The sequence below is a fragment of the Ptychodera flava genome, chromosome 18 (assembly GCF_041260155.1).
Source record: "Ptychodera flava strain L36383 chromosome 18, AS_Pfla_20210202, whole genome shotgun sequence".
In the NCBI taxonomy this organism is placed as follows: Eukaryota; Metazoa; Hemichordata; class Enteropneusta; family Ptychoderidae; genus Ptychodera; species Ptychodera flava.
This window is the reverse complement of record NC_091945.1, coordinates 9346327-9362102: the sequence shown is the minus strand read 5'-3', so window position 1 is coordinate 9362102 and position 15776 is coordinate 9346327. Positions and strand designations below refer to the sequence as shown.

General features: G+C 36.2%; 1 protein-coding gene across 2 annotated transcripts in view; it reads left to right on the top strand.

The window, feature by feature from the left end:
- The first annotated feature begins 868 nt into the window (after positions 1-868).
- Positions 869-15776, top strand: part of LOC139116792 (CDC42 small effector protein 2-like) — a 38487-nt gene continuing 23579 nt past the window's right edge. Inside the window, exons 1-2 of one of the 2 annotated variants that reach the window (XM_070679452.1) lie at positions 869-990; positions 2401-2591. The gene's annotated coding sequence lies outside the window, so the exon portion shown is untranslated. The remainder of the gene's footprint in view (positions 991-2400; positions 2592-15776) is intronic. The other variant, XM_070679454.1, reaches the window with a different exon arrangement.

Genomic DNA, 15776 nt, shown 5'->3' with positions numbered 1-15776 from the left:
GAAGCACATTTCGGACAAGTGAAAGTGTAGAGAAATAAACAAAGAATAAGAAATAAACGAGTTAATAAAGCTCATGACACCAGCAATTAACTGCAGTGCTCTCTACCTATACCTTGAAGAATTACAGCGTCGAAGGTACAAGTTACATAGTTGAATGATTACTTTTTCCCAGAAGCGATCGATACGCAATATAATATCTGTACCACAGTCCCTCTATCTATAGAGACTGTGTCTGTACGCAGCATTCTTGTTGGGAAAGAGGCATATAGAAAAGTGCCAAATATGATTTCGGTGCGACAAGATAAATGTGAATCATTATTAAAATATTAGATGTTGTCACTAAAGATATGGTCACTTGATATAACTCTAAGGCAGTTGTAGGATGTCAGCGTCTCGCTTTCAAGTTGATGGTGTGTACAAGAAAGGCGTACGCTCTATTTCGGGTATACTTCTCAACGGGTGATCGATTTTTGAGTGGGCATAGAGGGCGCTTCTCAAGATCACACTTATGGTTTGTCATCTATTGTGTATTTTGTCAGAGAATTTATATGACGTTCAAAGTACATTTGAACACACGTTTACCTTTCATGAAGAGATAATTACAAACTACAATTACAAACTTGTTCAGCGCCTTACCCATATGACAATGAAAAGCGAACTTGTTTTTTGTTGTATAACTTTTATTTCAATATCGATGACGAGCTCTAATCAGCCAAACAGAGAACAACAGGAAACAAAACAAAAGAATGAAAGACACTCGATGTAAACAATAACGAGATGCGTCATGACAGTTGTTGGCAGACATACTCACCTCAGTGACTCAAACATGAAAAACAAAACAAAGCACTTCAAAACAATAACACACCAGTGACATCATGAAGGTAGGGGTACTTTGAATCGTACTGCGTATGAGCTTATGGGATAACAAACGTTCCGCCTGAGGCTGCATACCCTTTTCAGTTGATTTCAGATAACCTGTTACGTTGGAAGGTAAGTGTTACGTCATAATTATATGAACCCCAGTCCTGAACAATTTTGCGACACTTTTTCCTTTCTTGACAGTGATAGTGAGTATGGTAAGAAATGAAAAGTGTTCGACCCAGCCCCGGGACCCAGCATGTTTTCTGTGGCACAATTACTAAGCTTACACAAAGCGTAAAATGATTATTGATGTACAAATCGGCACTTGATTTTCACCACACCATACATTATATTTATGGCGTATTATCAAAAGAAATGGATGTTGACATTAAACTATCAATTGTACACCTTTGTTCACTGCGTTTCCTCCAGATACACTGCTTGAGGCTTTCGCGCTGCGGGCATGCATGGTGTCATCATCCGGTCCTACTAATTACTGCCCGTCGCTGCCCGTCACTGCCCGTCACTGCCCGTCAGGAAATTAACCTTCCAATTACTGTAATCTGTCGATATATCAATACCAAAGACCACTTATATAATAGAAAGCTACAAAATAAGAGTCTGTTTTACTGCAAATGCCCGTGTCCTGTCTCAGAACTAACGTGAATATTGGAGCGCTAAGTTCTCTACTCGACGGGCAGTGATGATAGGCAGTGTTCGGACATCGATTACGATCAGCGTTGCCACTCGTTCGCAAATCAACGTTGTTGGGGTCTGGGACGACAATTTTGTTTGGTTGTATAGTAAGTAATGGTTTTGAGATGAGATATCAACTGATTACAGTCGTTGAAAGGTAAATTTCCCGACGGCAATGACGGTCGCACGTCGACGGGCAGTATGTATGGCCAATGGTGATGCATGTACGATCACACGATTAGCGTTGCTACTCGTTCGAAAATCAACATTTTTCGGATCTTGGAATATTATTTCGTTCGTTTTTACAAAGAGTAGTGGTCTTTGGTATTGAAATATCGACTGATTACAGTAATTGGAAGGCTAATTTCCTGACGGGCAGTGACGGGCAGTGACGGGCAGTGACGGGCAGTAATTAGTAGGACCCGTCATCATCATAGACGCAAATCATCGCCGAAAAACTTTTTACATTTCATTGTCCTATTGTTCACGGTCAATGACTCATAATTGTTTAGGCTCGCCCGACCTTTGGAACAAGACTCCTGTGAATTTGCAATTATCCCCTTGCACAAATTGTACGGTTTTTAAATGTAGTTCTCCTCCTACTGTCATTAGCGGCATCACACAGCATTGATGAGGCTGGACAATTGACCTTATAATGAACTTTGACCCCTAAAACTTTAGCGGACTAAAATTTTGCATTGAAAGTAGTCCCAATATAATTTTTGTGGGGCCCAACACTCTCTCTTTCATGCAGAAAATGGTCTCTAAGGTACAAAATGCTTGACTTATTAAATCGTTCTCCCGATCAGTCCAACTAAACCTAAATCGTCCCTTCCTGTCAAGGTCTCGGACGAAGTAGTTCTGCGCCACAACCACGCCCATCATTTGTAGTGATCCGCCATTTTGGAAATACGGGAAGTTGTTGAGGTAGCTCCGAAGGACGCGGCACGACCAGCGAGCAGTCTGTTGCACTTTTGACAGTTTCCTGGTCGGCGCTCTTGACATTTCGTTCCTGACAAAAACTAGCGACAGAGGTAAGAAACATACTATTTCTGAACGGAATTAGCCACAAGTGACAGGTTTATAACTCACGAAGTTACAATATGTGCGAAAATGTCCTGTCACTCAGGCTGTATTGTACAATCAGCTTAAAACTCAAGTTCAGCCGGCCGCCCGTCGAAACCATACATGCATGCATCCAGCATGCATGTATTACTCATTCATGTTTCTTCACACGGTCACAGGACAATTACACGATTGTCTGCTGAACACACAGATTGTCATGCACGGCGCCCGGTTTATCTTGTACATTCAGGTGCCTCAACTCAAGGAAGGCACGATACTTTATTTAGGTGAAGTTTTAAGATTTGTACATCTTCGTTCTTGGAACCAGTAACCATACAACGGTAAACACAAGTGCAATGATTGCGACCACTTGGACATGTGTATGCATGGATTCGTCGTGTGGCGTGTTTCGTAACGTAATACCTTTAGACCCCGAAGTTGGGAACAGAACGCACAAGTGGAAAATGAAGTACTGGTTACGACTCGTCCGAGGGTTTCCTGTTCAGCTAACAGATTTTATCAGAGTTGGTCTGCCAGTGGCTATCTAAGTTGTCGCAGAGCGCGTGACACTGCATTGATAAATTTCATGTAATCGTTCCTAAATGATAACGTAACTTGACAGTCTTATGAACTGTGTTGCTTTATATCCGGCTTGGTGTGTGTAGGAAGTTCATTTTGTAGAGAGCGAGACCGGAATTTAAGAGTTTCTCATAAAACCCGGTCGTTTAAATCTCGCGAAAGAGATACATCCATGGATCGATTGATAACGACTGCTCATGGGCATTCAGAAATACCTTGAAAACATTTGGAAAACTATAACATACAACCCATCCAAATATTTCATATAATTAAATGTAATTGTGTTCACAACACTGAAATATCTTTTACAAATAATTTTTATGAACAGAGAGTTTTACTTGCATCGTATTGCACCTAGTTGAATTTTTGGCAATAAATCCAGTACTTAAATGCCTGACCTATGTATCGAAGAAAATTCCTTGTTCTTCAGATATCAGAGGTCGACAGACCTACATCAGTGGGATGCCAGGGTTAAATGCTCAGAATGGCATAATGTGTGCGTCAAAGATCTATGTGTATCACATGTGTTGCTGTGGTCTCAGGTGCTGTTCACGTGTCTGTAGAGTAGGCACTGGTTAGCTTGAATGACAATATTCATGCAGTCTTTGAAGACAAACACAATTTCTTGAAATCTGGTTGCTATGTTGCAAAAACAGTGGTATGTCTCAAATTAACTGTAGATTCATTTTGGTCGTTTAGATTGATTTAGGGATAGAGGTACAACAAGAGTGCCAAAAGTTTGCAAAATAGAATACATATAAAATATTATTAAGCATTGTTTCACTTCAAATTTTGAAATGTTAAGAGTGTACATGCATGAATAATTTTTATTTTTTTCCCCAGAAAGATTAATTCCTTTTCCAGACAGACATAAAATGCTGTTACATGCCAGGGTATACGGAACATAAAACTCTAGTATGACTGTGAGTTCATTTCGTACGTGTGTGCACTAGTAACATGAGTCACTGTTCATAATTTGTCTCTAACTTCCATACTGTTTGATATTTAAGGAGATATATTTATGTGTTTCAAATATTATAACAATTAATCTTATGCTATTGTATATGATCAAGATTTTATTTGAATTAATTTTCACTGAGTACACTGCATATATCATTTCCATTTTATTTTATTGTTGTAATGAGTTTTCATAATTCTATTTTGCTAGGGCAGTATATTACAATAGGGTACTCACAGTCACCTTCCTCTCCTCCGTAATTAATTAATTGATATGGTTGAATTCGTAACAATCTGTGCATTATTGTACCAAGGCATTTGCAAAACAACAGTGAATGTCAATGTGAAACAGAGTGGAAGTGACATGCTGGTTACAAGATTACAGAAAGATAAAGCAGTGTTTTGTATACGGTACTTTTTCTCAGGGAAATGCTGGTGAGAGAATTGTCTGCATAATGAGATGTACTGTGTGTGTGATTCATCATTTGGAATAGACATGGAAGTAAACAGTGTGAAGTGAGTGAGTAATTGTGTGAGGTTTTTACAATGCAGATTTCTATTCTCAAGGTTTAGACGTGCTTTGCAGCTACAGGTCAGTGCCCTGCTTTTGGTTGTACTCTTCTGTTGAAATGCTTGTGTCGTATACTTGGGTAGTGTCAGGCTATCGGTGTGGTTACAGTAGCTGTAAAATGAGACTAGAGAGCTTGGCAGGTGTTCTCGCCAAAGGACATCTGTAGTGCTATGGTGGAATGCAAGTTTATATGTATGTGAACTTCACATGTGTTGGTGAGTTCATACAAGGTCTCAATACTACTGGTATGATTGTAACTAGTCTGTGAAAATTCAAACAGAGATAATTACTTGTAAAACATTTGTAAATTCCTGGTACAATTTATGCATGATCTAGAAAGTGGGAAGAAATTTTATATACTGATGCAGAACTGTCTCTTTGACTTTGAGCTTTCAATAGTAAATTGAACAAACAAATGATAAAGCCACAGCACTGTATGAAAACGTCGTGAAGTCTTTAGGTTCATAATTGAGGCCAATGCGAATGCTGTATATCTTTGTATCCATGGATACATCATGAAACAAATGTATCAATCAGCATTGTTGAGACAGAATGGCAGAGTATCTTCCTTGATATGGACAGGAATGCATTAAACTTCAAGGAGTTGTACATTCTAAATTGTCCTCTTTGCTGGTTTAGGCAAGTGGCCAAGGCCTCAGCTAAGGTTGTCTTCAGGGAGTTTCAATGACAAGAGGCTTGTTCATTATAGCAGGGTAGTGTTGATTAAAGATATCCTTCTGAGAGTGTATACACTGTAACATACACCCCTTTTGGAGATAGAAAATTCAAGTTCAAAATAATTAAACTGTAATAGGTTTTAGTGTGTGTGGTTAAAAAACTGGATTGTGGTAGTTAAAAATGCTGGTAGGAATTAAGGTTGAATAGCACATTGGCTGATTGGAGAAAATGAATTCGTAAGTTGGGTTCATTCAGTTCAGTCTGTCATTGTCTGCTTAAAACAAGATTCAAACTGCGAAAAATGGATTAGCTGCAAACCTTCAGGAGATGAAAAAAATTGAAGTAACATCAGATTTAGCATATGAATACTGATATCACATATCGGTTGATTATTCAGACCAAAGTTTCATAGGAAATGACAGAATGGCTGTATAAATTAAAATGACAGTAAGACATTAAAATTATTTTTTATGTGAAACAATATCTGCGGAGTGGAAATTACCTCCAAGAAGGTCAATTTATCCGTAAGTAGAAATGGTATGTGCCCAAGGCAACTGAGAAATGTACAATGTTATTTATTGCATTGAGATTTCCATGGCAACAAAATTCAAGGTTCATATTTGTCAGTGTGCAGGGCCTTTACTTTTTTGTGTGGCTGAGTAACTGTCAGTTTTGATGAGTCATCACCTCAACTGACATATAATAAAGCATGGCATGGCAGGGATAACAGTATTTAAATGTACACAGTCAAAAGATATCGGGTCCTCACACGTTTTCAACTCTCACTTTCAACAAACACAAGCCCATTAAATTTGTTCATGTTATTGTTATTTTAATTTTGATGTGAAACTTGTCAAAATACATACTGGTGATAAATGCATGCAGTATGTACACTATACACACACACTGTATTTGTTTTACTGAGGTCTCATAAATGTGTCTGTTTAATGCTTACTTTAATTACTTTGACACATGATAAAGTATGCACTTATAAGAGATGTCACTATAAGTATACTGGTACTTAGAATATGTGTTAAAAATGTTAGTTTGACATTTACGTGAAATAAGATGGATATTAGTGGGAATAAGAATGGAACAAATTTTGACATTTTGCAATTTTTTGAATGAGATAGAGAAATTAGCATCACATATTACCGGTACTTTTGGGGCAAAGGAATGCATTTATTGAGATAATTAAGTATCATGACATGATTTGTAATTGACCTTGTTCAGGTCAGTGATTCCAGCGACTGAAATCAGATCTGATTTGGTGGTACCACAGCGTGTTCATGATGTCTGAAATGTGATATCTCAAGAATTTATCGTACACTTGTTGTATGTATCACGCTTACATGAAAAATGAAGTGGAGAAGGAATATTATTGCTGTCAAATAAAGCGCTGCAAGTATCTGTGAATCAATTTACTGTGTAAATATTCCTCCTTGTTAATGTATAACAAATGAATTATCGTGTGCCTTTTGCAGAAAATATATGAACAACCCGTGAAAATATCACATGTGAACATTATTCCCATTCGGTAAAGCCATAAAACTGAATGGAATGTGAGTGTAGTGTTAGAATCATAACAGAGTTCCCATAATATTATTCTGCATAATACTTAGTAAAATTTTGAAACTATTCCATAAAATATGATTGAATCTGTCTCAATATTATAGTTAAGTTTGATCATTTGATAGGACAAGTGAAGAAATTAGGCTGGTATTTTAAACATCAATACATCTATGATCTACATTTATATTTGTGATACTAAATATTGACTATTACAAATTATCGTACTAATAACAGTTTTCCATATTCTGCATGGAGCATTGCTAATGATAGTCTTGTTTTGTTAAATAAGTATGAAGTATGCATGTTGTCAGTTCACTTATGAATAATATTCATAAAACATTGGTCATAGCAAGTACAAACAAATTGAGAACGTTTTTAACAAAACTGTTTCCAGATCTCTTGAAATCCAAAGACAACGACATCATATACAATGTAAAGTTGAAATTTTGCATTATTCAAAATTATCGTTAGTGAAAGTGTTCATAGAGATGAGGAGAGTAGAAATTTCTGTGCATGTAAGCTCCTAAGGATGTAATTTGATGTTGTTATCATTATCAAAGAAGATATTGTAATTAATAACAAAACCCGCATGCTACTAATAATAGCCAATACCTCAGTTGTATAAGATGCGACCAATTTAACTAACCTTTACAATTCATGTGTTCCAGTTCATGGCAGGAAATGAAATGTTTATGAAATTTTGTCCATGCCATGTTGAAAGACTTTTTTCCTGTATACCTAGGTTTTTTTGCAATTGTCTCGCATAGAAGTCTGTATTTAGCTGGTACATGTAGTATGTTAAGTGATTTTGTGTTTTTGAAATTACGAGAGAATATTTGCCGTTCATGGTTACAGGTAGGAATACCAGTCTATTGTATGAATATAAGAGTGTTACTATATCTGACATACCCCTGTGGTCAGATTTACTCCAAAATTGATTCAAATAAATTCTTGCTTGTTGCTCACCATTATCATCGACAGTGAACCCTCTATGAATCTAAGCCAATTTGATGCAACATGTGACTCCAGAGAAGTCTCTCTGATGAAGAAAATGGTGCATATTAACCACACACACACTGGTCAGGCACTGACTCCTAAAGGAAGCTTCAAGAAATTAGTAAATTGACTGAAAGCATTCAGAAATTTTGTTTGACACAATAAATTTCAATGACTTTGTATTCAAAAATATCACTGTCAGTTATAAGTCATTGAATGTAATTTGAACTGTGATCATCGACATCCATGTGTGTGATATTGTGATTAGATACATTCCGGTACAACTCTAGGTGACCAGTCTTGGAATTTGTACGACTGCTGCAGGCAGCTGTGTAGATATTAATTGTTGTCCTTTGAGATGTTATCAGCTCCCATTATTTCAATTAGATTCCAGCAAGTCTGGCTCCAGGGTCAATGAACTGATTAACGTGCCAATGATTTGAAATAACAGATGTTTGGTTAATCTGTGTCACAGCTTGAACCCAAAATTCAGTGTGCACAGTATATAGAAATATCATCAAAGTATTGTAATAACACTTCCATCTAATCCAGTAACTGGTACACATACGACATGATATATCTATCGGTATCGTCACATGGGTAAATAAAGTAGGATATTGCTCTGTTACAGGCATACATTGTTATTCACTTATGTATAGAAAATAACGTCAGTTGCGTGAAACAAGTCAATATTACTATTATTAGCCAGATAACAGCACCATTTTATAAGTGGTATAGCCACAATCTGATGAAGTCAAATCACTGTACACAATACACAGTGCAATAATTACAAGGAGTCTGTGTTTTGTGTACGATGATTTGGCGTTACCACTTTGTGGCTATACCACTTGTAAAATGATGCCCAGATAAGTACAGCCCCTGCAAGATATCCATCAATTATCATTGCCAAAGGTGCTTGTTCGTTTAGTATAATATTGTCCACTAACATGTTATTGATAATATAATGTAATTCTTAAATCATACCATCATCATGTAGTCACAATTATTTTCCAGATAACAACAACATGTAGGTAGTATTACTATAACTGATCACGTGTCACATTTATATGCAAGACCCGTCTATGCTACACATATGTTGCCCTTTGATTGAGAGGTGGATGTTTATCATAAACTGGCATCCGACAGTGTGTATGTACTGATTTATGTGCTTTTATTGTGAAACAATAGCATAACCTGCGTGTAACTCTTTGGGAGAAAATGGGATTTGTGATTTCAAAAGTAAGCTGATTAAACTTTATCTAACCTAGGAGGCTTCAAAATGAGCTGCTACATGTACCAGTGATAGACCAACAAAGTATTGCAAAAGTTTGAGTCTGAATATCTGTCCTACAGGCACACACACTCTGTACTTCTCACAGAGTAATCAGAATTCTCCCAAGGGAAGTGAGTTTGTAACTACATGTACTGGGTCAAATTAGTTGAAATTGCACATAATTCTCAGTGATCTTGCAGTTCAAAGCTATGTGGCAAAATGTCATTCGATTTAACAAATTATCCATTCAATGCATATACAGTATCTGCTGACAGTTCTGTTGAATTTCAAATATCATGATTACCTATACCAACATTTTTAGAGTTCATTTTGAAATAACATTGCTTTAAGCACATCTTTGCGAAGTTTTGGTAGATGCTTTTAATAGATTCAGCAAGATTTTACATGTCTGTTACAGCCTTCCCAAAGCATGCTAACATCAAGACATTTATTGTTCTCTGTCAAAATTTAAAAACTAGCAATGGCCATTCAACAGTAAAACATCTTGGTTGGATGGCCGCCATTTTGAATTTTGTACGCCAATAGATACTGGATAACTTGTTCCTCTTGTACCAATTTTTCGCCCGATGACCCATGATTTTATTTCTGGATTTCAAACAGAGTAGTTTAAATTTTCCGTATATAAAGTTTCAGCAAAAGTTTAAGGATTTCAATTTCAATGTGCCGACTATCGTAACACACTTTTTGAACTCTTACAAATACCAGCACATACAAATACCAGCACATAGCTTTCGGGAACTTCAATTTCTTATCACAGGATGTGAAGTGTGTGTATGTGATATTAACTCTCAGATGTGTAATACTGAATGGAGGGATTTTATTTATAAATTGAGTAACAAAGACAATAGGTACCGTATGCATGGAGTTCTCACTGAAGTACGAATTTGAAGTATATTGTGCATTGTTGAAAATTTTGCTCCTGAGAAGAATGAATATTTTAATATTTTGTTCCCATTATCTATTTCAGTGGTCAAGATTTTAGTGTAAAGTTTTCTGTAGAATTATTATCTTTATTTTCTAAACGACATACATGAATGCTGCAAATTTATCATGACAACCCCCTTTCCTGAGATAAATTTGCATTTCTCAATTCAGCATTTGATCTAAATTGTTATAGTTTAAAAAGAGTGTTTGAACACAGTGGATGGATCAGATTTTTGTCAACAGGTTTATAAACTGGTACACTTTATTAAAAATCCATGTTGTAAGTCAAAGCAATCATTAGCTACAGGACTGTAGCTCAAGGTTTTCCTTCAGGTTGTGGGTTCAGATGCCTGGTTTTGCTGTCCGACTCATAACTCTAGGCAAAACCTACAGCTATGGTAGTATAGATAACAAGCAATTAAATTCTATCAGATAAGATGTATGTTACTAGGGTTCCCAAACTATTTTCGATCAATTCGTTCCTTCATCATTGTTGAAAAGGCCCTGACCAATGGAAGTTTTTTAGATTTCGGAAGTGTAGTTTGGTGATGTAATCGGTGTTTGTGTGCCATTGGTGTTATCTCTGATACTTTACTGTTTTAGTTCCTGTGACTGACTACAAATTGGACAGCTAGGGGTCTGTTCATAAACTATATGTGTCATTGTGAAACTTGATTAAATTTCCTTTCAAATATGAAACTTACTGAAAGCAAGTTTTCAATGACAATGCACTATGTAGTGTTGTAGAAGACAACAATGATTCGTAAATTCCCTAGGTCATGAAGGCATCGTGTTTAATATATTTGTTTGGTATTTTGCTAAAAATTTCATATCACATATCATAAAGGAATAAAATTCTTGGACCGAACTCAAAAGTAATGATATTAATATTACCAGTTTATAGACCTTTGCAAACATGTGTTCAAGATGTGTTATATGCCATTTATCATATGTTTGCTGTTCATCATATTTCATAATATATCAGCTTAGGAAGACAGTTTGCTCATAAAAGTAAATATTTGAAAATGAACAGACACAAATTTTTAACCTTGCACCAATTGATACTTGATTGAAGATACAAAGCACTTGTTATTAGACCGCCCAGGCTGTAGATGGATTGAAATCTTGGCCTGTGTTGTTTGACCTTTGACCCCTCATGCCTTGTCCTGTATTTCATATGAGCGTGATACTGATGACACCATGTTGGTGTTGGTGACTGTATTTTAAGTACTTTGAAAGGTGATATGTTGATGTCTTGGTAAAGTGCACTGGTTGATAAATTGTGTGTGTCAGTTTAAATAAGTTGCCACAAGATACAGTGTATTTTTACGTTTTCTTATCGGCGGTGAGGCAGTGAATATATCTGTGCAGATACAGCGATGCTGAACATCTGTAAACACTATTCAAAATACTGTATAGTACATACTGATTTTATCATCCTATGTTGTAAACTCTGGGATTTTGAAACATCTCTTATTGCTGATTTTATGTCTTGTCTATAACAGTCGTTTATGTCAGGGCTGAAAACACATTTTCATGGTCAACATATAGTGCTGACCCTTTTCTTGACCTTGACGGCATGACAACCACTTATTGGCATTGACATTGCCATTTGTGTATTCAGCAGCTGCCATCGCCACCACCCAGAGTGAGGAAAGGTTTTCGTTTTCCAGGACTGTCAGTATTACAAACAATGGCTACATCTTTGTTTCTAGACATCATATGTACTGCTCCAAAAGTTTCGTATTACAATATTTTATGATTTGCTGGAGGCAGAGATTATCGCTGTCTGTCACAGTAGATTGCATCTGCATAATGAGATGCAGTCTGTCTCAATAGATGCTTTCCGAACCATTCTTTCATCGCTATTACAGTAAATGATTGCATTCACACAAAATAACCTGTAATTGTCAGAACATCTCAGTTTGTTTTGGATATTGGAGAGTGGTTGTTTTGTCTTTTGTGTTTCTTATCATCCTATCCTTATATTTAATATTTGGCAAACACCTATCAAAGCGTGTTTGATACAAAGTCCCACATGTTACCACAGATGCATTAGTGAGGAAATACATGTATATTGTTCGCTGCGAAACCAATTATGTCATACTTTCACTTCACTGTGAAAACTAAAAACGGTAGTTTCAACAATAATCAAAAAATGATTCGTATACTAACCTTCATGAAAGGTTCAACTGAACTTATATTCTGCCCTCTGAGAATTGAATGTAAAAATTTATGTCTGCTGAATTCAGCTGTAAAATCTTGTCTATTGCCTTATCATAAACTTGCTTCACTTTTCTTGTGTTTGTGCCAAGTTCATGTAGTGGTTATAGAGGTACAATATGATTTTGCCTGAGGTCGTGACCTTTGACAAAGAACCATGGGAGCAATTAGTGTACTCTTCCATTGCCTAAAGCGTTTTCAGACCAAAGAAAAACATAAGAAGAGAGGTTTCTCCAGCAAGTACACCACCCACTCAATTACATGTAAGTGCTATTGATCATAGAAAAGTGTGGTATACTAAAGGTACAGTAATCCAACCGTTCTCCATCCTAAACAAATCCACTCATCCATCCATTCTGATCCAAACCTTCCTCCAGCCTCTCTACAAATGAAACTCATTGTTACAAAATTGGTTTCAAAACACATTCTTCTGATTTTGATCTTGCTGTGCGGACAGTGAATCATCTTCCTCCTTCCCTTCCCTCAAACAAATTAAATTCAATTGCTTTCTCATTCATCAATTTTTCTGATCGTAAAGTGGAAGTTACAGTCTGCTGTTACAGTCACTGTAACTTTAATGTGGAAATAGTCCAGCATACATTGTCCATGTACGCATTCAGTATAGTTTTCACGTACCAATGTACTCATATGTTTGTGAGTTTATGGATGAGTGTCATCAGGAAGTTACTTCCACTGAGTATATCCCCCCAGGTTATCTAAACTCTGTGTCACGACTAACCGATGTTATTGGAAAGTAGTTCTCCATAATTACTGGGTGAATCAGCCATGGTGTTAAGTACACATGTGACTTTTATTAATATCTAAAAATAGAATCAATAAAGTTTCAACAAAAAAGGGAAACTGACTTATGTACAATCAGATTGCTGGTATTTTGCATCAGGATATTAAAAGAATACTTACAAAATTTATCAGAAAATTTGCTAAAATTGGCAACTGTAGAAAGGAAACTATCTTACATGTTGTTTCTGAAAATGTGCTATGGTTGAGAACAATATGTTGGTTTAGAAGTGCAATGTAAACTCAAGTTTTTCATAGAGAAGTTTGTTATGTTACAGGTACATGTAAAAGTGGAACTAGTGTTTTGTTATGGCTTTGGAATTTCATAGTTCTGGTGTGCTGTGAGTATATGACGTTACAAAGTTAATACATCTAGGCATTTTTCTTGTCTGTCATCAGGGTGATGTGTTTAACAGTTTGTGTAACTTTCTTATCAAAACAACATTTGTGCATATGTGGTTTTCAAATATCTGGGTTGACATGTACATAATGTATGTGACAGGGTTGAAGGTCGTACACATGTATGGCTGGTTTTTGAAAACAAGGAACCTCGTTAGCATTTACAAGATTTTTTCACATTGTTAGAAATACTTCAGTCACTTCAGTTTTTTTGACAACTTTGAGGCCAAACACGGTCGGTTGCATTTACACATGCTTTAATTATCCACAGCCCCAAATGAGGGATGTTTTAGTATGCAAATTAACTGATAATTAGTTATTATCGATGGAAAAAAAATCTTTTGACTGAAATTGTGCAATTATACAGCATTCAGCAATATATCAAGTGAATGATTGATCGATTCATTCGTTTTAAAGTTTTAAAAGTCATGCTTCATCAATTTTGTCAGAAATACGGTATGTATGATTCCTATGCACCTCAGAAGATTTATTCGGATTCTCAAATATTTATAATTCTTTTCTGATGTACCACTTGTTGGAGCTCTTATAAAGTTGTTGGAGTAGGAAAAAGTTTTCTGTGTTATAGTTTTTTGAAAATCAAAAATTTTGTAGTTTCCCAATAGCCAACATGGGTGTGGCGGCCATTTTGAATTTCAAATATTGGTAAATTTTAAAAATGTAGGTAGTTTGTTTTTCTTGTACCAAATTTTGCATGGTGAGTGACCCCTGATTTTCATTCTTGATTTGGTTAGAGAATGGTTGAAAGTTTCATGAAGAAAAGTTTGAGCAACAGTTTGAGACTTTCAAGGCACATATGCACATACAGTGTATGCGTGTTTATACCTGAATAAGGAATACAGTAGCTCACTAGAGATATCGTACTGGACATACTTCTAGAATTCTAGCACACAGTGGATTCATTCATACCATCTGTATACGGTGTTTGTGACGTCAAAGTGAGAACAGGTCTGCTGTATGAAGTGAAAATTTGTTTTCACTTGAGGACACTTCTGGTGTCTAGCCAGTTCAGTAGACATTACACAGCTAGCATCTTGATTAGGTTATAACACACTTGAATGAAGGAAAGTCATTGGTTGCGTTTACCAGTCTGGACAAATCACTCTCATTTCCAAGGTCTGTGTCTGTCTCATACAAATTATGCATTCTGTTCAATAATCAATGGAATTTATCCATTATCTGTTGAGAAGGTCATACCAATCTGTATTTTGGAATGACATTTATAATAGTGTATCATTTTGAATGTGAAAGTGGCAGCTGCATATTTTTTCATCATAGGTATTTTGTATAGTGACTGCAGGTTCTTTTTTCAAATCCCCGAATCGGATCATTCACAACTCTGTATGCCCTCATGTATATGTACGTAGGAGTATTAGATCATGTGCCCTCGTCTTTCTGAAAATGAAAAACAGGGCAAGATAGATGAATAATACTAGGTTGGAGCTAAAATCTATGTTGAAATATTGACATCGTGGTGGTGGGGCTAATGGGTAATGCTTCTTTTTATTTGAAAAGGCATCTTAAGATAATCAGATTGGCACCATAAGGCAGATTATGCCATTAATCTTCAGGTACATGAAATATCATGTTGACATGGTATTAATTCATGTTGTGTGCTTGTAAAATGAAATATACATCAATGTCCACACACTTGAAACTGCTATTGTAACAGTATCTCTGCAAATACTACATGTACATGTACACCAAAATCCGAGTGAAACCAAACTGTCATCAGGTTGTTGTTTTAAATTACGTAGTAAAGGATGTGAGGGAAAGAGGTTTACATCTACATGTATGCCTTCCTTAGAACTATTTTGGACTTCAAACACAGTTGCCATAGTCAGAATAGGGATAGAACACACTGTGAATGATGAATTCTCATGGAGAAATCACATCAGTTTAATGCAGTAGTATCATTGGATGAGTGTCTTTGACCTTGAACCTGTGTCTATGATACCTTTAGGTTTCACAGTGCTAGGTTTATTTTATCTGATGTCAGTGTAAGGTTTGACTCAAAGCAAATGTTTACTCAGACAAATTGAGTCCTAACAAAGGAACAGACATGGAGTTTTCCTGTGAATAGTCTCAACTTTCTATTCATATTACTGGTACAGTACATGGTACACGTACTGCACTGTCAGTGGC